This window comes from Monodelphis domestica, chromosome 1 (assembly GCF_027887165.1).
Source record: "Monodelphis domestica isolate mMonDom1 chromosome 1, mMonDom1.pri, whole genome shotgun sequence".
Lineage (NCBI taxonomy): Eukaryota > Metazoa > Chordata > Mammalia > Didelphimorphia > Didelphidae > Monodelphis > Monodelphis domestica.
Genome location: NC_077227.1, coordinates 684,333,474 through 684,360,486, shown reverse-complemented (window position 1 = coordinate 684,360,486; position 27,013 = coordinate 684,333,474). Strand labels below are relative to the sequence as shown.

At 34.2% G+C, this 27,013-nt stretch overlaps 1 long non-coding RNA gene across 2 annotated transcripts in view; it reads right to left on the bottom strand.

Annotated features, from left to right (window-relative positions):
- Positions 1-5,398: 5,398 nt before the first annotated feature.
- The window catches only part of LOC103095250 (uncharacterized), a 27,484-nt gene continuing 5,869 nt past the window's right edge, over positions 5,399-27,013 (bottom strand). Inside the window, exons 3-4 of one of the 2 annotated variants that reach the window (XR_008912178.1) lie at positions 17,878-18,016; positions 5,399-5,661 (exon numbers count right to left, since the gene is read on the bottom strand). This is a non-coding gene — a long non-coding RNA (uncharacterized LOC103095250). Of the gene's footprint in view, positions 5,662-9,164; positions 9,240-17,877; positions 18,017-27,013 lie in introns of those variants that run through there. The other variant, XR_008912180.1, reaches the window with a different exon arrangement.

Here is a 27,013-nt window from a genome sequence, read left to right as displayed (position 1 = left end):
ATGAAAAAAATGGTCATGATAAAAGACAAAAAATGGTAGACTTAGCATTAATACAAGATATTAAGAGGAGGTAGTAAGAATATAGATGAACTATACAAAAAAGATTTTAATGTCACTGATAATCATAGTGGTGTGGTAATTTATCTAGAGCCAACACATCCTGAGGAATGAAATGGATCTTTGGAACTATTGCTAACAAGAAGTCTAGTTGAGGTAATAGAATTATAACTGAGCTATTTAAAATCCTAAAAAAATAATTGTTCTACTAAAATGCTATATGCACAAAATTCCAACAAATTTGAAAAACTCAGCTGTGGTCTGTGGTTTGGAAAAGATGAGTCTATGTCTCAATCCTAAAGAAGGAAAATGACAAAGATTGTTCAAATTATAGAACAGCTGCATTTATTTTATACACCAGAAAGGTTATGATTAATATTCGTTGAGCCAGGTTTTATAGTATGTGAACTGAGAATCACCAAAAGAATAGGCTGGTTTTCAAAGGGGTAGAGTAACTAGAAAACAACTTTTATATTAGGTGGTTGTTCCTTTATGGATTATGGTAATGAGGAATCAGATCTGCCTCCCTCCTCCCTTTATCTCCCTCCTCCATTCTCCCTCTCACTTCAGTTAATCTCTTCAGTTGGTGACAAACTGGGATTCAGTTCTGAGTAAGTTGCCTGATATATCTAATAGATAACTCACACTTTAAGTTGTTGGAACAAAGGGTTTATTTAAGGAAGGGGAAGGAAAAGGAAATTGGATAGGAGAAAGGGTGGTTTCCCTGATCTTAAATAATCCTAAATTAAGAAATAAAATTATAGAGTCCTGAATGAGGGATATGGCTAACAGGTATGAGGATCTTTCAGTCACTTCTTGATAAGACTGAGAGAAAATCAGTCCAACAAGGAAAGGATCTTCGCAGTCCTTCCTCCTTCAGGTGCCAGGAGAAAGAAAAAGAGTTTTCAGCAGTTTGGGTGTTTCTTTTAACTGCTTCCTCCCAGTCACATTCTCCTTTAGAATTTTCCTTGATGGACATCTTTGCAAACTTCCATCCCTTTGCCTCAGTTTGTAGGTTTTCTTCCATTCCACTCTTTCATACTTTATACCATTGAATGGCTTAAGTCAAAGCCAGGGAATTTCAGAATAAAATATGCATTTAGCTTCATCACTACATTAATGTATTTCACTGTGGATCATAACAAAATGTGGTAAATTTTCAAAGAGATGGGAATAGTAGATTGTCCCATTCATGTCTTTAGGAATCTTTATGTAGGTCAAGAATCAATAATTAAAATTGAAAAAGGAATAACTAATTGTTTGGCTAAAGATTGGTAAAGGAGTTCACCAAGGCTGTTTATTGGCACTTTATTTATTGAACTTATATGAAAAATATATCATATGAAATACTAGGCTAAACAGGTCAAAAATGGAATTAAGGTTGCTGGAAGAAATATCAACAATCTCATATATGCAGATGATACCACTCTGATGGCAAAAATTGAAGAACTAAGAAGCCTCTTGATGAATGTGAAATAGGACAATGCAAAAGCTGACTTGACAACTTGACAGAACATAAAATAAATATATCCATCCATAATAAATAAGAAGACAGAGAGAGAGAGAGAGAGAGAGAAAGAGAGAGAGATAACATCATAATGCTGAAAGCCATCACATCCACACTTTCTGACAGAGTTGCAGTTTGGGAAATGAAGGCTACAGAGCAGCCTTCAGAGAAAATGAGTTATCCACTCAACCCCTCTCTATGTGACTTCACCCACTAACTTCCCTTACTAATGAAATTGTTAAGATTATTGTTCTCTCCCTAATACAGGAGAAATAATACAACAGAAAATACAGGATTAACACACATGTGTCCCACTGTAATTCCCCCACCCCCAGATTATTATTCCAAAAATTTTATTCACAGAGTTAAAACCTAAAGATCACTACCCACTATCCCCTCCTTTCTCTCAGCAGAGGTACACTTAGATGCCCCACACCCACAGCTAGCCAAACACACAAGCACCACATCAATAACTCCTCTGATGCACAAGCTACTGACACACTTAACTGTTTTTGTTATGTTGACAATAACCAGGCAACATTATTAGGGTGCTTTGATGCAACACAAGAAAAATGTAACTTGGGAATTAGAAAGATATCTGATGCTGGTCTGCCTTACAGTTACCCTTTACCCCTTACCTAGCTGTGAAATTTTTTGTTACCCAGCTCCTTAGTAATTTTGATTTATTGTAAAAGCGGATCAAAAGCAACAACGATTCTCCTAGCTGGTCCTCCCACAGGTCAGGGGGAAGTAACCTCCAGATCAACCTGCCTCTGTCATTCATCCTTATCATGTATTTCTTTGTTGTGACAACATGGTATCCAAGATGATCATAAAATGCTAATTAAACAATCTGTTAGAAATTGATGTTTGACACATCTAATTACCTGCTAGAAATCATGTATGTTGAAAAATGATTGTGTGCCAAGAAACATGTAACCACTGAAGCTATATAATAAACACGAACTCTGTGTAAGTGGTGATGTGGCGATGTATAAGCATAAATGTCTTAGCACTGAATTTGTCTCCCCTCTAATTATTCAGCTAAGCCATCCTATCTAGAGAGAAGAGGACCCTCAGCTTTGAGAAACTGCTGGTCAGGCTTTCGATACCATGGCAATTGGTTGAAGCACTTCCTGACAAATAGAGGGAGAACTAAGGAGTTCCAGATTTTATGTTCTTGGGCAGGAAGATCAATGCTGGTGGTGACTATAATCTATAATCATGAAATTAAAAGACATTTGCTCCTTGGAGGAAAATCTATGGCAATTCTAGACAGCATCCTAAAGATCAGGATACCTTGATGACAAAGGTCCATGTAGTCAAAGCCATGTTTTTACCAGGAGTGATGCTTAGCTGTGAGTGTTGAATTATAAAGAAAGCTGAGTGCCACAGAATCAATGCTATCAAATTGTAGTGCTGGAGAAGACTTTTAAAGGTCTCTTAGACAGCAAGAAGATCAAAACAGTCAGTGATGGAGGAAATATGCCCTGTTCTTTGGAAGGGCATCTGCTGAAGTTGAAGATTAAAAACTTTGTTAAAAAAATAGAAAAAAATTGGCCATATCATGGGAAAACAGGACTAGTTGGAAAAGATTCCAATGCTGCGAAAAATTGAAGTCAATAGGGGAAGGGGATGGCAGAGTATGAGATAGAAAGTATCATGGAAGGAATTATGTCAATTTGATAAACTTCAGGAAATGGTGTAGAATAGAATGGTCTGGTGGGCTATGGTCATAGGGTCACAAAGAGTTGGACATGACTGAATAGATAAACAATAATAATCTATACAAAAGGATCCCTGTCTAGCTCATATTGACTTAGTTTTAAATTTCAATGTCATCTATGTAAACTTGCAATATTGTTGTGATTTTATCCTCACTTTGTAATGTTTCTTTAAATATAGTTATATATTTTACATAAATATATATATATACATTTATGTATACTTAAACAATTTTATATAAATATATTTAAATACAAAAATGTATTTTTCCTTATTTTGGTACTTTCCCCCTCTCAATTATATTTTAATCTGATTCTGGCAGCATTGGGAGTGTTGTGTCTGGATGTTTGACACCTTTGAAAATTTTAGTATACCTCATTGAAGATAGGAAAACTGTGACCAGATGGCAAATTACTTGCTTAAGATCACACAGCTTCTGGTAGAGTCAGCTTTAGAAATTAGAAATTCCTGATTCTTTTCCCTTATGTCTTAGTAATCAAGGAATATAGGTAATTCTCTCTTTCTCTTTCTCTGTCTCTCTGTGTCTCTCACTCCTCATTCTCAATTCATTGTCACCTGATCTATGGTTTTCCTGCCAAAGATACTAGAGGGGTTTGCCATTTCCTTCTCAAATTCATCTTACATATGAGTAAACTGAGGCAAACAGGGTTAAGCGACTTGAAATCTGAGGCAAGATTTAAACTCAGAAAAATGATTCTCCCTGATTCTAGAGACAGGAAACTCAGGTTAAACAGCCTATCATCTCTTTTCCTCAAACTAAACACTCCATATCCAGTCTCTGTGACTTTCCTCTGTCTAGTCCCCATTGCTGGAATGTTACTTCGCCTCAACTCCTCTTTATAAAATCTCTTCTAGTTCTTCCTTAATATTTGACTTAACCAAAAGGATATTTTTGATCCCTTTAATTATTTGTATCCAAAACCCTTGTTTCAAAATATCCTGTGATACTTTAGTATTTATTTTGCATATACATATAAATTCATGTGCAATATATATATATATAAATATATGCTTTCATGGATATATTCATAGACATGTATACATGTATATGTTAAGAGGAATTCTAGAATGAATTCAAACTTGCTACTACCTATTGCTTCATACCTCAGAAATCAGCAAACTTGAATTAGGGCTTGATTTATTGTTCTGTTCAATGGGCAGACTTAAGAAAGTAATGGAGAAAATACTAGTAATGCAGGTAAAACTTGGAAGTTTGTTGAACAGCTGACTATTAATCATTTACCAGAATATTCCTGCATATAGTTTCCCCACCCACAAAGATGTAAATTTCTTGAGATAAAGGACTGTTCTTTTCTTTTCCTTCCTTTCCTTTTAAATTTTTTTCTATTCATTTCTTTTTCCCCATTCTTTCTTTTTCACCCCCCTTCTTTTTTCCTTTCCTTTTCTTTTTCCCTTTCCTCTATTATTTCTTCCTTTTGTTTTCTTCAGTTGTTTCTCTTTCCCTTTTCTTTCCTTCTTCCTTTCTTTTATTTCTTTTTTCCTTATATTCTTTTGTTAGTGCAAAGTGATCTACACATAGTAGATTCTTAATAAATATACCCGTACTAATTAATTTGTGGAATCTAATATCAAGTTTGAAATATTTGAAAAAGAGGGAAGAAAACACTCATTTTAACAGAGGAACATTCATCTTTTTTTTTCTTTCTGCTTCTGTAATTTTCATGTGCAATTAACTACCAAGGTTTTGAAAATGCAGAGTTTAACTATACCACAAACACACCTGTGAGCCCTTCACTTAATTGATGCTTCAGTTATTCTTTTCAGTAATTTTTCTTCCTGACCAGTTGATGACTCAAAAACCTCATAAAAGGTGTATTTCATATTAATAGATTATTAGGAGTGTTAAACTAGGAGCTAATTTTTGAAGTCGGGGTCAGACAGAATAGGAAAAAAAAAAAAAACAATCCCAATACCCTCAGAAACTCCAAGGCTAAGAAAGGTGGATGTTCCAGCACATACAGAATTATAAATAGGATAGGGAGAATGGGACCTTCTTTAGGGAACCAAAATTTAGAAGATAATGAGAACACATGTTGGAAATGATTTTAGTATCTTGGTAATAATAATAATAAGTTAAAACTAAAAGGTTCCATTTTTATGCTTTTATTTTGGAAACCATCTTTAAGAATTGATTACCATGAGTGAGTTCTTTCATCTACACTCTGCCATTAGTTAGCTAAGGTGCTGATTTTTTGAATAGCTTTTGTGCTATTTGTCCCAGGCTCAATAATTACTCTTTAAGGAAATAAATTGTAAATTATTTAATCCACTTCCTTTCACTTTCCTCTATATTTTTACAATGTTTTGCCCACATCAGGTCTTCTGAGCATCTGAAATAAAAAGTGGATATGATGTTAGGTAGAAGAGGCAAAACATGAATTCTATTTTTTTTTAACTTGATCATATCTCTAATGAAGAGGCAGGCAGGAGTGAATGGAATGGAACAAGCATGTATTTAAGCACCCACTGTCTGGCAGACTTTGTGCTAAACACTTTTCAAATATTATCTCATTTGATTCGCCCGCAAATTCTGGAATATAGGTACTGGTGTTATTCTCATTTTGCAATTGACAAAAATGAAAGAAGTTAAATAACTTGCCCAAGGTCATTCAGTAACTAATTGTCTGAGACCAGATCTACTGTAGTCAAATCTTCCTGATTCCAGGCCCAGTGCTCTACTCACTGGACCATCTAACTACTTAAGAAGGTCTAAGATTACTAGAGAAAAGAAACTTGAGGTTAGTAAGGTCCATGACAAGGCAATAATAATAATAATAATAATAATAAAAATCACTGCATTAACATCAGAAGAACTGGATAGAAATCTTGGCTTCCATCAAACCTATGTGACAGTTTCTTTTGTTTTCTGATTTTCTTTCTGAAACATAGAAGGTATTTAATAAATACTTATGGATTGATTTTATTGATTGATTTCATTGCCAATATCAATTACTTATTACTAGAAACTTGTTTCCTAAACTAACAAAAAAGCCATATAAACCTAAACAATAAGTATATCAATTACTTTGTCTTTCTATCCATCAGTATCTCTTCTGACTGATCTCCTCATCCTAGTCATATTATAAAAATCCAACTCCATCAACCAGGCATTGGATGTGCAAAATTGAGAACTCCTTTGACAAGCTGAAGATCTGTTTTTTTTTTTTTTAGCCCAAACATTCAAAGATGTCTTTTCTTTTAAAGTGAGTTTAATTCCAATATGATTTTCCATAAGAACTGCCAATTTGAAGACATTACGGGAACCAGCATTTCAAAAATTGGCACAGGTTAGCAAGTGGCCTGTAGTCTTCATTTCAGATTTATGAGGGCAAACTCTTATCACTTTCCATCATTCATTTCCTCCACTGCTCCTCCAGTTTAATTTAAAGCAGGTCAAATGATAAAATCGTAGATCAAAGGGTCATAATAGAAAGAGAAAAAATAAATCAATAGCTTGCAAATTCTGGAATAGCCTTTTTTGTGACTTCCTTCGTTTATTTTCTTTTGGCTTGGGAAAGTGCTGCTATTTTGTGCAAATAAGTAGCTCAGGCAGACAGCCATTCTGAAAATGGGGTGGGGGGGTGAAGGAAGAGAATAATGGTCAATTCTAGACTTTTGCCAAACAAATTTGACATTTACTTTGCAAAAAAATAAAAGAACTTTAGAATATATCTTTGTAACAAGGCAATAAACATTTTTTTTTCCTTTCAAAATCATGGCATGCTGCAGTAAAAAGTACCTGGCACTTAAAAAATGGACTGAGTTTGGTTTGTTCTTAGTTCTGCTTTATAAGAATGGAAGTATGCCACTTACTTGTCCAGACCTCCATTTTCTCCCCTATCAAATGCAAGACTTTTATTCCTTATCTGACATAATTATTTTGAGAAGCGGAGAAAATAATGTGTGTATGTGTGTATGATGGTTTGTAACCTTAAAACTATCAAAATATAGTTTACTTGTATTTTAACTAGTCCTTTAAAAATAATGTAACAAATATGAATTACATAGTCATGGACTTTAGAGATGGAAGGGACCACCATAATCACCTAAGTCAATGTTTTCAATGTATAAATGGAAGGGGGAAATAGAATGTATAAAAAGACACCATCACCTTATTCATTTTTTTTTCAGTTACACATAGAAATGAATTTTGACAATTGTTTGCTGACATTTTATAATTCAGATTCTTTTCTTCTCTCCCTTCATACCTGCAGGTAGTAAAGAGTCTGATATAGGATATACAGATTCTTTCATGTAATACACATTTCCATATTCTTCCTACTGCGACCAAAGACTTACATCATATATAAAATTAAAAAAAAAACTCATGAAGGAAATAAAGTGGAAGATGGCATGCTTTCATGATTCCAACAATCTCTTCTTTCACTGTGGATAGGACAGCATTTTTCATCAGAAGCCCCCTGTTCTTTGTAGTTCATTATTGTACAATCTTCCTGTCACTCTAAACAGTATTCTCCTCATTCTCTTCATTTCAATTCGTATCACTTCAAGTAAATCTTTCCAGACTTTTCTGAACTCATTCTGTTTCTCATTTCTTAAGATATAATAATATTCCATTACAACCATGTAACACAACTTTTTTAGCCATTCCACATTTGATGGACATACTTTCAATTTCCAATTCTTTATAACTGTAAAAAGATATGTCTGTACAAATAAGTTTTTCTTTACCTCTGATCTCTTTAGGATACAAGTCCAGTAATGGCATTGCTAGATTGAAGGGTTTTAGTTTGATGGACTTTTGGGCCTGGCTTCATATTGCTATTCAGATTTATTGTATCAATTCACACTTCCACTAATAGTGTATTACTGCCCCAAATTTCTCACCTCCTCTCCTACATTTAACATTTTCCTTTTTGGGTCATATTTAGCCTATCTTATGGTTGCGAGGTGGTATCTCAGAATTCTTTAATTTCCAGTTCTCTAATCAATAATGATTCAGAACATTTTTTCATAAGACTATGATTTTAATTTTTTCCTCTAAGAACTACTGTTTATATCCATTGAGTTTTTATCATTTGAGGAATGCTTTTTATTTGTGTAAATTTGCGTCAGTTCTCTATATATTTGAGTGAGTAGCCTTTTATCAGAGACATTATAATTTATACCCCTATTTGTTGCTTTCTTTCTAATCTCATTAAATTGGTTTCATTTCTTCAGAAAATTTTAATTTAATCAAAATTATAAAATTTTTATTTTGTAATATTTTTGATATCATGTGATATAAATTCTTCCCTTACCTATAAGTCTAGGAGATAAACTTTTCTGTGTTCCCCAAATTTGTTTATGGTGTCACCCTTTATGCCTAGATGAAGCATACAGTTTAACTTTATCTTGGTGTATGGCGTGAATGTTGGTCTATGCCTAGTTTCTGATATTCTATTTTCTACTTTTCTCAGAAGATTTTTGTCAAACACTGAGGTTCCCCCAATAACTTGGATCTCTGTGGTTAGAGAAAACTATGTAATTATGGTCATCAATTACTATATGTTGATTACTAACCTATTCTATTGTTCCACCAATTTATTTCTTAGGCATTATCAGATTGTTTTGATGATTATTTGTTCATAGTATAGTTGAAGATTTGGTATGGGAAGGCCTACTTCCTTCATATTTATTTTCATTGATTCCTTTAATATTCTTGGTCTTTGGTCTTCCAGATTCATAATAATGATTACACATTATTATTTTTTGTAGCTCTATAAAATAATATTTTGGAAGTTTTATTGTCATTGAATAGGTAAATTAATTTATCTAGTTTATCTAAAACCATTAGATAGCATTAACTGTAATGAAGATAAACTAGAATCCTATCCAATAAAATCAGAGGTGAAGCAGAGATGTCCATTATTAGCACAATTCTTCAATCTTGTTCTAGAAATGCTAGCTTTAGCAATAAGAGCAGAACAGAAATTGAAAGAATTAGAATAGGCAATGAGGAACCAAAATTATAATTTTTAAAGATAATGTGATGGTAAACATAGAGATCTCCAGATAATCAACCAACAAACTAATAAAAATAATTAACAAATTTAGCAAATATCAAACAATTTTTAGCAAAATAAACTCATAAATCACCAGCATTTCTATTTACCATCAACAAAACCCAAAAGAGATGAAAAAGGAAGGTCCATTAAAAAAAATCTAGACAGTATAAAATACCTGGGAATATATCTGCAAAAACAAACCCAGAACACAATTACAAAATACTTTTCACACAAATAAAATCAAACCTAAACATTTGGAAAGAAAAAAAATAAAACATCAATTACTCATGGATAGGCCAAGCTAATATAATAAAAAATAATCCCACTAAAATTAATTTACCTATTGGTTGACATAATGTCCATTAGGGATATTGGTATATAATTTTCTTTGCCTGTTTTAGTCTTTACTGATTTAGCCTTTCTAGGTATCATTATCATTACTTCTGTCAATAAAGGAATATGGAAGTTTCCTCCTTTCCTTACTTTTCCAAAAAGTTTATGTGTTATTACTGTTAATAGATCTTTGGATGTTTGGTAGAATTCACTTGTGAATTCATGTGTGCTTGGAATCTTTTGCTTCAAGAATTCTTTGATTGTTTGCTAGATTAATTTTTCTATGATGATATTGTTTAAGTATTTTGTTTTCTCTTTTGTTAATCTAAGTAGTTTACATTTTTGTCAATATTAATATATTTCACTTAGATTATCAGATTCATTGGCATGCAATTGGGGAAAGTATTTCCAATAATTGTTTTAATTTCTTCTCCATTTATTATGTTTTTGACTTTTCCATTTTTGATATTGGTAACCTGGTCCTTTTCTTCTTTTTAAATCAAGTTAACCAATGCTTTGTCTATTTTATTTATTTTTCATAAACCATCTCCTTATTTTATTTATTAATTCAATAATTTTCTTACTTTCAATTTGGTTAATGTCTCCTTTGAGTTTCAGGATTTCTAAATTGGCCTTTAACTGTTTTTTCCCCATTATCTATATTTTCTTAAATTTGCATGACCAAATGAGCTGCTTTTTCTCTATGTTTTTGTTGTAAACATTCAGAGATATGAGTTTTCCTCTGTACAGTTTTTGTTGCATCCCATAAATTTTGGTATGTTGTTTCCTTAATGTGATTTTCTTTAATGAAATTATTGTTTCTATGTTTTGTTCTTTGACCGTTTCTTTCTTTAGGATAAGATTATTTAGTTATCAGTTAATTTTTAATCTTTTTTCCACTATCTTTTGTTGAATGCCATTTTTATTGCATTATGGTCTTAAAAATACATTTAATAATTTTGCTTTTCTGCATTTGGTTGTGAGGCTTTTATGTCCTATAATGTTATCAATTTTTTGAAAGTGTCATGTTCTACTGAGAAAAAAAGATACATTCCTTTCTATTCCCTTTACTTTTTCTCTAGAGGTCTATCACCAAACTTTTCATAAATTCTATTTACTTCCTTAATTAATTGAGTTGTTTAGTTGTATTTATCTACTAGTAGATCCCTTGCCAGTGACATTTTAGTATGTATTTCCTACCATATGTATTTCCTACCATAACTAATGTTTTGTCTCCTTAATAAGTTAGATGTTATAGTACTTGGTGGATATAACATTTAGTATTGATATTGTTTCATTGTTTATGGTTTCATAAACCTTGTATCACAATACAATTTCCTTCCTTATCTCTTTTGACTAAATCAACTTTTATTTTTGTTTTGCCTAAGATTATGATTGTTACCCCTACTTTTAAAAAAAAATAATTTTAGCTGAGGTATAGTAGACTCTACTCTAATCCCTTACTGGGTGTGTATGACTACCTGCTTCACATGTTTCTTGTTTACAATATATTGTGGAATTCTGGTTTTTAATTCACTCTATCCTTTTCTGTTTTTAGGGTGAATTCATATTCACAGTTAATATCATTCATTGTGTTTTTGCTGCCATCATTTTTCCCCTCCCTCACTCCTCTTTTAGTCTTTCCCTATTTACAAATGTTTTATTCCTGACCCACCTTCCCCAATTTGCCCTCCTTTTTGACTAAATACCCCATTTCTCTTATACTTCCTTATCTCCTCCTTCCCAATAGGGTAAGGTAGATTTCTATAGCTGACTATCAGTGTTATTTCTACTTAGAGATAATTCTGATGAAATTAAGGTTCAGGCATAGCCTTCTGCACTCTTCCCATCTTCTCTTTCTCTGTAAAGACTCTTATGTGCCTATTCATGAAAGATGGTTTACATTCTTCTTTCCTTTTCTTTCCCACATGTGTACTTCTTTCCTGTTCCTTGATTTTTTTTTTTGGACAACAATTCACAATATTTAACCTCCTTCCTTCCTTCTTCTTTTGTATATTCCTTTTCATTGCCCTTGTGTTGATGAAGTTCTTCATTTAATGAAAAAGTGCTAGCTTCTAATTAATGCTGCCTGTGGCTACATAATGTCATTCATAATATTTGAGGTGTTTTTTTTTTTCCCTTCTGGAAGTTTATTATTATTTTTCCTTGTCCTGCAAGTTCTGGAATTTGACTATAACAGTACAGGGATATTGTATTTTATGGTCTTTTTCAGGAGATGATCAGTGGATTCTTTCAACTTCTATATTTCTTTCTTTTTTGAAGATATCAGGGAAGTTTTCCTTGGTTTTTTCTTGCAGTTCAGTGTCCAGCCTCTTCTTTTGATTATAGCATTCAGATATTCCAGTGCTTCTTAATTATTTCTCCTGTATCTATATTTAGTTTATTATAGCTTTTTTGTTTTGTTGGTTTTTTCCCCCCAAGGAGGCATTTCAGATTTTCCTCTTTATTTTTTTTTCTTTCTATTTGTTGATATCCTATGAAGTTGTTAACTTTTTTTTGCCTGATTCTAATTTTTTAGGAAATTATTTTCTTCAGAGAGTTTATATGTTTATTTTTCTGTTTAACCAATTTGGCCTCTTTAAGAAATAGTTTTCTTCATTTTTTTAAACCTCTATTTCCAGTTGGTTCATTCTAGTCTTTAGGAAATTGCTTTCTACACTATATTTTATGCTCCCTTTTCCTTTAGGCCTATTCTAGTATTTAGTCAGTTGATTTCTTCACAGAATTGCCCCTCCCCCCCAGCTCCAGCTTTTGAGACTTTCTGAGAATTGTCTTATTATTTGATTTTTTAACTTCTTTTCCAGTTCTTCCAGGCATTTTGCAGCCTGGCATTCTTTCACATATTACTTTGAGGCTTCATGCTTCCTTCTTGTCTTTGTTGACCTCATTGGAATTTGTACCTTGATCTTCTCTTTCAGTAAGGTAGCTTTCTAAGGTCTGTATTTTCCTTGGTATTTTCCTCATTTTTTAGTTTAGTTTTTTTTTATACTGTTACTTTATATCTCTTTAAGGTTCTTTCCTGTTCCTTGCATAGATGAAACATTGTTCTGTTCCAAGTTTGCAGAGATTTATTCTTTCATACTTCCAGTAGGCCCAGATACCTTTTTTTTCCTTCTTCATTTTGGTTATCAAGGAGTTGGCCCTGCTGACTTGCTATGTGGAGATTTTAGTTGTTTTGGCTATCTAGATCCTGCTCACTGTGCTGCCAATGCTCTTGTTATCTCATGACCTGGACTGATCCTTGCCCTGATGATTTTCTACCCCTGCCAAGTGGCTTAGGTTGGGCTACTCACATATTCTGTTTCTTAGTCACCTCAAGTACTTTGCCACTTCATTGCCTCTGGCCACATGGATATATACTGCTCTCATGCCTGCTCTTCCTTTAGTCCTCTTGCTGAGTGCTTTAGGCTGGGCTGGTCCCACACTTTGTTGCTTTGCTGCTTCAGGCACTTTGCCCTTTCATTGACTCAGGACACATTGGAGTAGGTTGGGTTTTTGCCCTTTCTAACTTCACCACCCTTGCCAGGTGGCTTTGGATAATCTAGTCCCCCACTCTTCCACTTCACTGCCTCGGGCCACATTGAAGTTTGTGGGTCTCAAGCCCAATATGCTTTTAATAGTCTTTGAGTGGCTGAGACTGGATTGTTCCCTCTCTCTGTATCTTCATCTCCTCTAGCTATTTCTCAGTATATTGGGCTAATCCACATTCTACTGGTTCCCATAGATGCTGTACTTCTTGGGAAATTCCCTTTTCTTACTCCAGTGAGGCATATTCCTCCTGCTTTCCTTTATTTTGGGTTGATTTGTTTTTCTTTTTGTGTGTTTGTGTCTATAAAGTTTGGCCAAGGAGAATTTTTGTTTTGATTTGTTTTGTTTCTTAAGAAGCGTAGACTTCCTTTTTGAGTTTAGAATTTTTAAAATATTTTCCATGTTGACATAATTTATTTTCTTCCCCCCTCTCCTGGATCCAATAAGCACTTCCACTGGGTTATACATATGTTATTACTTACACCTGTTTTCATATTATTCATTTTTTTCAATAGAACAGTATTTAAAAACCCAAACCCCAAATCATATATCCATATTAACAAATGATAAGTCATTTGTTTTTCTTCTGTGTTTCTACTCTCAAAGTTCTTTCTCTCAATCTGGATAATATTACTTTTCATAAATCCCTTGGGATTGTCTTATAATAGCAAGGTCCATTACATTGAAATGATCCACAATGTTTCACTTTCTGTGTATAGTGTTCTCCTGGTTCCAAGAAGAATAATTTTAACTTTGCCATCTTAGCTGCCTACAAACAACTTCAGCTCTTTGACTTGATGTAATATTCCTAATTGAAGAACTTGGGGGAAGCTAAAGTCCAAGAGAAGTATATAAGGAAAAGTTGTCCAATTTGAAATCCAGGGACCACCAACCCAGAGCAAAAGTCCTACATGACCAAACCAATTTAAAATTCAATTGGGAAATGTTTAGCAAAATTAAAAAAATCAGTATAACATATATCAGTATAACAGTTGATTTATTATTTTGTAGAATGATATGAAGCTGCAGGATTCTTCTCCTATTTTAATCTGATACCATTAGTTTAAGATAGAGAGAATGTGGACCATGTGTGGTCATTCCTTAGTACATTCTGTACGGTTATCCAGATTTGCTATTTGTTCCTATTTAAATTATAAACTCCTCAGGGCAAGGATTGTCTTTTGCCTCTTTTTATCCCCAGTGTTTGGCAAAGTGTGAGGCACTTAGCAGGTGTTTAAATAATGTTTATTGGGTGACAGATTGATTTACCAAATATTCAGAGAAAACCTGATTACAATTGACTTTGTATGTAGAAATATCAGTATATATTTAAAAGGCTTCATTTATTTTGTGACTTGTCTCTTTGTTTTATTTGACTACAGGGAATCTCAGTGACCTTTTTTGCTCCTAGCATCCAGAACCTGGTAAGAGATCATATGATATGGGGAATGGCTTCAGAGACTTTGCCTCCTCTTAGTCCATTTTGACCTGAGAAATAATGTTCAATTTTTGGATTTTTCCTTCAATATTCTTTGTCCTGTATTCAGGGAGTAGTTTCTCACCTTTGTTGAGAGGCTAGCAAAAATAATCCCTGCAGTCAGAGTCCAGAACAATGCTATCTTTATATATTTATATCAATGTCTATGTTTATATTATCTCTATCAATTCATATATATGGACATAGACATTGACAAAGATATAGATATAGACACATAGACAAAATACAGAAATAGATATAGATATGCACACATACATATGTTAGGACCAAGTCTGTATAGGACTGAAGCTAAATTTTTAGCATATCCCAATAGTAATGAAGGTATTATAGGTCATGAACTGAAAATATCAGGGGAAATGTTTGTATAATTATTTTTCCTGTAGTTTTATAGTAAATATTTCTTTGTAAAAGCTAAATAATGTTAATTGTTTGAATGGAATTGAGGCAGGTCTCTATTTGCCTCTATCAATGAGGGGGAAAATAGCTAATGTGGGTTTGAACTGGTGGTAGTAGAAAAGTCATTCTCATAAACCCCTCAGGGTTACCTAGTACCTTCAGGAGAGATTTAGACTTCTTGGCTCTGGGGAAAAGGTAAAAGTGAGAGTATGTATGCTACACAAGGGTGGAAAACTGAATATTAGAGATTTTAAATGGATTTCCAAAGATTAAGAAAGTAGAAAATTACTAAATTCAGATTGAAACTCAAGCCCTCTGACTCCAAATTTCAGCAACTATTATGCCATACCACGTCTCCAATAAAGGATTTTTTTTAGAATTACTCCTTGATTGCAGGGGTCCCAATACTATGTAAGTTGGCAGATACTGATAACATTATTCTGGTTGTGTTCATAAAATATCAGAATGCATTTGAAGTTCCCTCAGTGATTATTTTCTCCCATCTTTTCTAGGCCAAATGGTCAAGGAGATATACTGAATAGAGCACAGAATTTGGAGTCCAAAAATTTGAATTCAGGTACTAGAAATAGGGAAGGCTATTAGCTGAGTGACCTTTTTTTAACCATAGTAGACCTCAGGATCTATATAATAGGAATTTTATATCACTTGGTTATTAATAACAATTATTAATACATCAATCATTATCAATATTTTAATTATTAAAATCAACAATATGAATATTATAATACAGGTTTAAATTCCATTTATGATACAAAGTATTTCAACTTAGGCAAATTAATTGGCATCTCTGAGTCTATTTCCTTAACTGAAGTATTAAGCAATTTTACCATAGAATCACTTATAGAAATTTTGTCAAACTCTTACAAACTGCATACTGACTTAGAAAGTCACAAATTAACATTATTATTGTGTATACATGTGCAACACACAAATTAAAATTATAAATGCAGATATACACACGCACAAATATGTGTGCGCACTTTTAACTATAAATCCATAGTTAACCATTCTCCAATTGTACTTTAATTTGGTTCCTGCTGACTCCTTTGCCACTTTTGACTTAGCACTCTTCCAGACCTAGTCCCCATGTCACTATGAATATCTTATTAGTAATATACATGTTCTAAGTATATGAATATAAATATTACATGAAATATCAAAGTAATTGACTCAATTGCTGCTTTTTTTTCTTTATGTTGGGTAATAAGGATTTCTGTATCATATAGCTTGAAGGTCAATAGACTCCTTGAGAAATGATTATTTTCAACTTCTTTTCTGTAGGAATATTTTCTTGTTTGAATAAAGACTTGCAAAATTAGAGTTAAATCCATCCTTGACCTCCATCTTTGCAAAGAACTTATTTGGTAAATTATATTCAACTCATTTCCATCCTTTTTGAATTGGGGTTATCATTTTCATTGAGTCATCATGCCTAGCTTTGGCTTATAGTCTTTATTTAAAAGAAAGGATAATATAGACATTATTCTATAGTCAGAAGCTTTCCTAGAGCTTTCTTTATCAATAATTCATCAAGTAAGATGGGAATGACAAGTTTCATTAAAAAAGCATCATTAACATGAACATGGAAATATGTATATATATATATATATATATATATATAAAATCTATATCCATGGTGGCAAACCTATGGCACATGTGCCAGAGGGGACACTCAAAGCCCTCTCTGTGGGCATGCTAATAGTTGCCTGAGCATAGAGATCCCCAGAGTTCATTACTAGAAAACTGGAGAGACTTTAGGTTGGGCTTGTGACAAGGAAATCACTTTAAAAGACTGATATATATTAATTTAAGGTCGCCAAGGAATTCAGCTATGTAATTCCTAAATGAAAACTCAAGTCAGCAGTCAATCTTTTATGGAGTTTAATTACAATAGGAGGAAGAAAGGAATTAGAGATAGAGAGAGAGAAAAAGGGAGAGAAGGGAATAGGGCTTAAATACCCCTTCTGTTTAGGCTGGGCCAAGGCCCAAGCCCTTAGATAGCTGGGGCAAAGAAAAGAGATCAGTCCCTATTACTCACGTGACCAAAATGGAGAAACAGTCTCAGAGACCCCCACCTTCTGCTTCCTTCAGAGCAAGCTTCTTAGAGCACACTCCCACCACTCAGACAAACTCCTCAACCACCACCTCCTGTCTTCAGACCCCCCTATCCTTAAGGAAAACCATCCAAGTTCCTTCCCCTCAGTCCTCACATCTACCAATCACCTGTCCATCAATTTCCCTGTGCCAATGGAGGCTCTAGCTTAACCCAGGACCGCCCAGAGGTCTTCTGGCTTTGCACATGTCTGTTGAAGGTCATATTTTCAAATAATTAAATCTTTGATCCTTTGCTACAGCCCTTTCTAAATCCTGTTAACCTGAGTAGGGTAGAGATTGAAATAATTAAATTTTGATCTAGGCTACAGCCCTTCCTCAATCCTGTTAGGACTGAATAGGGTGGAGATTGATTCCAAGTATCTCCATTGTATCAATTCTAAAATCAATCATGACTCAAAGAAATTCCTGTTCTATGCTTAAGCATAGGTCAAAGCCCTTTCCATTGTTCAGCAAAAGGTTTCTGTCCTAAAGTAATCTTAAGAAGGGAAGGAAAAGGAATCTCCCATGCCAATGGGATTCACATTCCAATAGTCAAGACCCACTATCAATAGGAAATTTTTCAAGTATGAAATTTCCCAATGGTGAAATTTCCAACATTTATAAGTCTAAGAAATTTTGAGATTTACAGGCTGCTGCCCTCCTCTTCTCCATGTGCACCTGAGGACATCTCCCACCTTTCTAAAAGATTCACCATCACTTATGTATATCATATTACTTGCCATCTCCAGAAGGTGGAAAGAGAGAGATAAAAGGAGAGAATATGTGCTGTAAAACATGAGACATGATTATTAAAATTATATTTACTTGCAATTGAGAAATATATATATATATATATGTATATATATATATATATAATTTTAAAAAACCTTGACTTAGTTATCTAGATTCCTTCTACCTACCTCCAATTTGACTTTGACTTTGGATATATTTCTATACCATGAATACAACTAGGTGGTACAGTGGGTGAATTATTTAGACTTGGAGTCAGAAAAATAGACTCAAGCCTGCCTCAGAAACTTATAGACCATGTGACCCTGGGCAAGTCACTTAACCTCTTTCAGTCTAAGTTTCCACATATGTATAGTGGGAATAATTGCAAATCCTTTATTGTTTTGAGGACAAAATGAAATATCATATGAAGTGTTTTGCAAACTTCCAAGCACTATATGAATATTTATTTTATTATTTTTTCATAATAATATTTTCCATTATTATGGCATTTTATATTTTAAAGCTGTTTTACCTGGTCCTTCAAACAAAATGTAAAGTGTTAGTATAATATCATGTTAGTTTAGAACATTATTTCCTCCATTGTATAGATGAACAAACTGAGAGTAATGTGAGATTTCCAAGGTAATAGGCAGGAATGAGGTGAGTCAAGATGCAAAACATGTTTTCTTTTTGTTGTTGTTTGTAGTATTGACACAATATAGGGGAATTATCTACAGACTATAATGGGATACTGGACAATGGGCGCCATTCATTAGGACATATACCTGTGTGGTTTCTAACCAAAACACAGCATTTTCTTCTGGTCATCTTTGCCAGAGAACTTATTGCTGCATCTTTTACGTTCTGCTTTTAAAATGCAAAGACTGGTAGCAGAGTTAGAACTGAAATTTCATAAAATTAAAAAAAATACTCTCACTCTGGGATCTTCCTTCCTTCCTTCCTTCCTTCCTTCCTTCCTTCCTTCCTTCCTTCCTTCCTTCCTTCCTTCCTTCCTTCCTTCCTTCCTTCCTTCCTTCCTTCCTTCCTTCCTTCCTTCCTTCCTTCCTTCCTTCCTTCCTTCCTTCCTCCCTCCCTCCTTTCTTTCTTCTTTCTTTCTTTCTTTCTTTCTTTCTTTCTTTCTTTCTTTCTTTCTTTCTTTCTTTCTTTCTTTCTTTCTTTCTTTCTTTCTTTCTTTCTTTCTTTCTTTCTTTCTTTCTTTCTTTCTTTCTTTCTTTCTTTCTTTCTTTCTTTCTTTCTTTCTTTCTTTCTTTCTTTCTTTCTTTCTTTCTTTCTTTCTTTCTTTTCTTTCTCTTTCTTTCTCTTTCTTTCTTTATCTCTTTCCTTTCCTTTCCTTTCCTTTCCTTTCCTTTCCTTTCCTTTCCTTTCCTTTCCTTTCCTTTCCTTTCCTTTCCTTTCCTTCCCTTCCTTCCCTTCCCTTCCCTTCCCTTCCCTTCCCTTCCCTTCCCTTCCTTCCCTTCCCTTCCCTTCCCTTCCCTTCCTTCCCTTCCCTTCCTTCCCTTCCCTTCCTTCCCTTCCCTTCCCTTCCCTTCCCTTCCCTTCCCTTCCCTTCCTTCCCTTCCCTTCCCTTCCCTTCCCTTCCCTTCCCTTCCCTTCCCTTCCCTTCCCTTCCCTTCCCTTCCCTTCCCTTCCCTTCCCTTCCCTTCCCTTCCCTTCCCTTCCCTTCCCTTCCCTTCCTTCCCTTCCCTTCCCTTCCCTTCCCTTCCCTTCCCTTCCCTTCCCTTTCCTTTCCTTTCCTTTCCTTTCCTTCTTTCCTTTCCTTTCCTTTCCTTTCCTTTCCTTTCCTTTCCTTTCCTTTCCTTTCCTTTCCTTTCCTTTCCTTTCCTTTCCTTTCCTTTCCTTTCCTTTCCTTTCCTTTCCTTTCCTTTCCTTTCCTTTCCTTTCCTTTCCTTTCCTTTCTCTGTCTCTCTCTTTCTTTCCTAATATTTAGTGAATAAAACTATTGATCTGAAAAGCCAAGGTGAGTAGCCCTCTGTTGCATGTGTGAAATCATGACACCTGTTTGTCCTTTCTCTTTTTTTGTTTATTTTTTTCCTAATCATAGATAAATGATGACCCTAGTAAATTTGCCAAATATCTGTGGCTATTCTTATAGAGGACTATACTCTAATGCCAGGTTAAAAGTGTAATATGCAAGAACTAAAGTTGCTTACATCTCCATTAAACTGTTCACTTGAGTGGTGTCCTCAGACATGTAGGATGCCTCTAAGCTCACCAATTTATGCCCATCAGTTTTCCTCTGATGTCTCTTCTTTCTCATCATTACCCGGAATCCACTCAGTGAGCTTTCATGAAGCAGAGACTAAAGAGATTTGAATGTTTCTACAATGACTGCTTAAAATGTTAATTTTCCAAAGCCTGGGAGCAACTGGAACATCTGGTCCCATTTGAGAGGGAAGTGAGTGGTACTGTTACTATTCTCTTGAATGGAACTCATGAGCCAGAGGCTAAGCTAGTGGTATGTGTGTTAGAGAGCTGGCACAAAGAGAAGGGAAGTATGAAGTTTAGTTACACTCTTCTCATTAGAAAGACTGAATGCATATTTGTTTCGGATTTAATTTATATATAATCCCAATTTTTTTTTTTGTTGGCAGCATTCTTAGGATGATGAGTGGTTATGGAATAAAGGAATCACTCTTGTTGAATTCTGTTGAAGAGTATAGTAATGGTCACACTGTTTTAACATGGAGTAAATTTGTGGGAGAGGCTGAAAAGTAAGGACAGGGGAATGTCCTATATGAATGACATGGATAAATGATAGTACTAATGTACAAAATTACTGATACCCTTCTGCAAGTGTGTCAACACAAACATGTGTGTGCACACATACAGAGCTTGTTTATATTAGACATAGATGAAGAAAATATAAGTTTCATGGGAGTTCTGGTGGTAGGGTCATAATGGATAGAATGCTGTATCAGGAGTCAGGAAGAAATGATTTCAAACATGAACTCAGGAATTTATTAGTTATATTACCTTGGGCAAGTCAATTAACTTCTGTTTGCTTCAGTTCCCTTAACTCAAAAATGGGAATGATAATAATAATAATTTCCTAGCAGAGTTGTTCTGAGGATTAAATGAGATATTTGTAAAAATGTCTTAGCAGAGTTCATAGTTCTTAGTTGGTCTCACTTAAATGCTCATTCTTGTCTCTTTCCACTTCATTTCCTCTTACCTTCTTAATTCTTTGCAGTATGGCTTTTGACTTCATCAATCAATCAAAACTGTTCTCTCCAAAGCTTTTAATGATTTCTTAATTGCCAAAATTGCTTTTTCTCAACCTTTGTTCTCAGCTTCTGAAAATATCAATACTGCCTACTCATTGATACTTTCTTCTTTTTAGATTTTTAATTTTTCCCTTTTTCCCCTCCCCATTCCCTTCCCTTCTCTTTCCCTATCACTTCATTTCTATTCTTTCTCTGTTCCCTCTTCTGGTTTTATAACCACATTAAGCTCACTAATTTTGAGGGACCCTCAAAGTTCTAGCATTGGTCTTCTTCCCTTCTCCTCTTCTATTTTACTGGGTGAACTTATCAATTACAGTGATTTCACTTATCATCTCAATGTAGATGACTCTATGATGTGCCTCTCTCTAATAAGGAAAAATACATGTACAAGAATATTCATAGCTGTGCTCTTTGTAGTGGCAAAAAATTGGAAAATGAGAGGATGCCCTTCAATTGGGGAATAGCTGAACAAATTGTGGTATATGTTGGTGATGGAATAATATTGTGCTGAAAGGAATGATGAACTGGAGGAATTCCATGGGGGCTAGAACAACCTGCAGGAAGTGATGCAGAGTGAGAGGAGAAGAACCAGGAGAACTTTGTACACAGAGACTGATACACTGTGGTGTAATCGAAAGTAATGGACTTCTCCACTGGTGGCAATGTAGTGTTCCGGAACAACCCGGAGGGATCTATGAGAAAGACCACTATCCACATTCAGAGGAAATAACAATGGGAGAAGAAACACAGAAGAAAAACAACTGCTTGATTGCATGGATCGAGGGGATATGATTGGGGTTATAGACTCTAAATGAACATCCTAGTGCAAACACCAACAACATGGAAATAGTTTCTGATCAAGGACACATGTAATACCCAGTGGAATTGCGTGTCAGCTGTGGTAGGGGTGGAGGAAAGGAGAAGAAATAGAACATGATTTTTATAACCAAGGAATTATGTTTGAAATTGACCAAATAAAAATGAAAAAATGAAAAAAAGATATGCCTCTCTCATAACCTCATTTCCAGTCTTTCCTTTCTAACTATATATTAGACATCTCAAATTGGATCATCTTAAATTCAATATGTCTAAAATTCAACTCATATTTCCCAGTTAAACTTTTCTTTTTTCCCAACTTCTTTATTACTCTTAAAGGTATCATGATCCTCCCCTTCCCTTGGCCTCTCAACCTAGGTGTCATCCTCAATTCGTTCCATTTTAAAACCCATACCAACAAGCAATCAGTAGTCAAATCCTGTCATTTGACCTTCCTAATATCTTTCTCATGCACCTCCTTCTCTTCTCTGATAATGTGGTTGTGTTCCTTATTCCTTCTCACTTTGATTATTGTGATAGCCTACTGGTTGGCTTCTGTATTATTTCCCATTTACAGTACATACTTGACTCAGCTATCAAACTGATCTTCCTAAAATGAAGATTAAACGATTTCACACCACCATTCCCTGACTGATAACTCCAGGGAATATCTAGCCCTTTCAGAATCAAATATAAAGTCATGTTTGCCTTTTAAAATATTTTACAACCAGACCCCCCTCCTCCCTTTCCAGATACTGGACTTCTTGATGGTCTTGACATGAGACACTATCTTCTGACTCTTAAGCATTTTCATTGAGTGTCTTACATTCCTGTGATGCCCTCCATGCTCATCTCTGCTTCCTATTTTCCATAACTTCCTTTAATCCTCACACAAAGCCCTGCCTTCTGTAGGAATCCTTTTATAATCTTCCTTATTTTGATGTGTCTTCCCTCAGTAACTACTACTGAATTATCCTGTAAGCATCCATTTTAAATATAATTTTTATATATTGTCTCCCACATTAGAATATCAACTCTCTGAGTCCAGGAACTGATTTTTTGTTATTATTTTGTTTTGTTTTTTTATTTCTTTGTATCTCCAACAGTTAGCACAGTGTTTGGTACATAATAGGATCTTAATAAACTGTAATTGACTAAGAGAGATAAAATAAAAATTCATCCCCCTCTTAAAAATAAAGGTTCTTAACATTTGCATTTTTGTGTATGTGTGTGTGTATGTGTGTGTGTGTGTGTGTGTGTGTGTGTGTGTGTGTGTGTATGTGGGTGTTATGAGGCCCTCTGGAAGTCTATTAAAACATATGAGCTCAAATGTTTTTAAATACGTAAAAATAATTAAATAGAAATGAAGAAAATTATTTTTATTGAAATAAAGATGTATTTTTTCTCACACAAATTCATGAATGCCTTCAAATCTGTAAGATCTAAGGTTAAAAAAATTAAAAAAAAACTAAAAAACTAGAAACAAAAACAAAATAAAATTTGTTTGATAGGGAGAGATGTGAAGCTTTAAAGGATCAAGCTAGTGTCCTAATACGAATAGGAGCAGAAGCAATGCAAAGATGAAAAGTCCTTCTGCCTCCTCCCCTCTAGTCCTGTCCACCATTTTCACTAAAGTATCATTATAAGATTTTGGGTTTTAAGAAGTACTATAATGTAGAAGTTAATGAAGACAATAAACCAATATAAAAATTAGGATTAGAAGATAGCCTGTGACTTTTAGAAGTCACATCTTTAGGGATTGGCTATTTTTCTACTCCTAGGCATTCCATTTTACTGGAAAACTTAGAGACTTAGAGACATTCAGGCTTCTGAAAAAAAAAAAACATAGAATGATTTTAGACTTTTGGTGCCTAATAAAGCATAATTCCTTGTTTAAATGATAACTTTCCATATTACAAATCAATACAATTTTTAATAATTATTTTCTGGCATTTTACAACCCATGTTCTTTCCCTCTCAGCCCTTGTACTTCCTCAAGAAAGCATATAAGTTGTATGTGTGTTATCATATATATGTATATATATATATATATTCATGTTCTCAATGCTATGAAAGAAGATAAATATCACTTCCACTAGGAAAAATTCAAGGAGGAAATAAAGTAAAGAATGATATGCTTCAATTGGAATTCAGCTTTCATTAGTTCCTTCTATAGCAGTGGATAGCCTTTTTTTTTTTCCTTTACATGAGTCCCCTAGAGTCTTCCTGGATTCTTCCATTTCTGATCATTGTTGTCATTCATAGTTGATCATCATGCTTTATTGCGGTTATCATTTCACTCCTAATAGGAATTTTTCAAGACCTTGTTTCCCACATTCTAGAAGAATAATATTCTACTATATTATTTTGGTTGTCATTTTAAAAATGTGAATAGGTAGGATTTGTTTCAGGTGCTAGGCAAAGAGGGACTCACTAATTCTGGAGTCAGAGCATTTGAATCTATACCCCAGAAATGACCTCATGAAAACAAATCGATATCTCTGAGCCTTAGCAACCTCTATTGTGAAATGATGAACTCTGAAGTTTTTGATTTGTGAATCTGTAATACTATCAAATAGACTAACATTTGGAATTTCAGGTAAAGTTTCTCCAAAGGAATCAGCATGCATCTTTATTCTATGTGTAGGCACCCATAGGAAAAAAGGAAAAATATTTGACACATTAGATACAATTGCTTGTTTTCCATTTCAATGTCTTTGCTAAGGCTGTGCCTTACAACCAGGAGGAAAAATGTTCATAAGTGTCACTTTCCATCATTATCATTTATTCCCATCCTACCATTCCCTACTCTTTTTGAAAGAGTTCACCATCTCAAATATTTCATTGCATGCTGCCTATACATCTCCTTTGCATTTATATTTCATGTAGCAAATGCTTAACAAATGCTTGCTGACTTACTAACTCCCTTATATTTTATACATGTCCCCCATTCCATTTTCCAATAGCCTCTTTGTAAAAAATAGACTCGAATACAGGACTACAATCCCCATGAGCCTTTGCTCCACTTCCCCAGAATGCCTTGTAATCTCACCTGGGCCGAGATCGAGAAGATATTTAAGCAAAGGCTTTTGAAGGGCTCGGGCCCTTTTGGACTTCCGTTTTTGGAGCAGAGGCGTCTCTTCCATGATGTGAGGTTATTTTGTCTAGGCCTCTGGCCTAGGCACATGTTTCTTACTTGTATATTCTTAATCTTTAACCTTTAATAAACCTCTAAAAAATATATATTCCTTGCAGAGAGAAACTAATTTCTACCTGCCTCAGTCTCCCCATCTCCCCTAAATTTTAATCTTTACATCTTTCAAGAATGTGAGTATGATGATGATCAGATTTCTTTCATCCCGAAAATTTAGATCATATCAAAGGACTATAAATCATCAAACTAGCATTAATTAAGAACTTTTATTTTCCAGAGACTATGCTAAGCAGTGGGCTATAAATGACTATTTTTTTTTGTCTCTAACCTAAAGAAGTTCACAGACTAATGAGGGGCACAATATGAAAACAACTACATATAAACAATATAGGTACGGTATATATGTACATAGTCTCAGAGGGAAGGAAATAAGAAATAAAGAAGACTGGGAAAGCCTTCTTGAAGAAAATATAACTTTAGCTCTGATTTGGTGGAAACCAGGAAAGCTAGGAGATGAAAATGAGAGCATTTTAGGGATGTTAAATATCTAGTGAAAAAGTTCAGAGTCAAGAGATGGAATTTTAGGAGTAGATGAGATCACCAAGTGAAATAGTATAAAGGGAACCGAGAAGAGGACCAGGAAAAGTCAGGAGGCAGGGCTTCTCTTGATTAATGGCCATAACATGGATTATCACTTATCAGGAAATATTCATGTGTTTTCTCCAAATCTCAAGGAAAAAAAGAGTCAAGAAATCAGGAAGAATATTTTAATTCTCCTATGACACTTAAAGGTTAATAATCAACAGAGAAATATTGCCACTGCAGGAATCCTCTTAATAACAAGTTAAAGGCAAAAAAAAAAGAGAAAACATTGATATAGAGTGTTAGGTTAAGGTCAAAATTCTCAGGATCTGTGATAGGATCATGCAGGAGAGAAGTGGTCATGATCAGAATCTTTTTAAAAAACTAAGCCCTTAGTTTCTATCTTAGTAACAACTCTCTGACAGAAGGTCAGGGGTAGAGAAATTGAATTAAATTACTTTCCCTGGGTGACACAGCCAGGTTTGAACACAGGTCCTCCCTATCCTCTATGCTACCTAGCTCCCCATTCTATTTTACTTTCTAATCATTGCCATGTTAAAAGTATTTGTGGTCTGATCTGCTGCTAACAGCAAAACATTCTTGCAAATAAAATAAATATTAATATGTTTATATACATATGATATACAAATCCTATGAGTGGTGTTCTAAGTAATAACAAGTTTGGGAAGCAAAAGTCCTTAAGTTAGCAATTTTGACTCCGCATAGTGCTATTTACCTTGCTAGGAGATCTAAATATTATGTTATTAGAGTACTAGCCAATAATATTCACTGGGATTTTACAGTGTTTGAATATTTGCTAAGGGCTAGATTCTTTATAAATTCTGCAAAAAAATTGTATTCTCATTTATTAGAAAATTTCTCTAGAAATGAATAATATGGAATAGGAAGAATATTTTAAATATTTTCAGAAAGATAAGTGAAATGAGTCAAGTTGTTACCAGATATGTTTAAATACACTGTCAAAATATATTTATTCATAATAATTATGAACCACACATTTTTACCATCTCTTTTTTATTTTTTAAAGAAAACTTTTGAACCTATCATACAAAAAATCATTGCTTGTTATCATTGCCATTCATTATTTTAAAATGTATTAAGTTGTGGAAACAGAGAATACCTGCTTATTTTGGGAAGACTCAATAATATTGGGCGATTCTGATTTATCATTCCCTAATTCCAAAGATGGATATGTCAGGAACTAGGGAACACTATTATTGGACAATGCTTCGG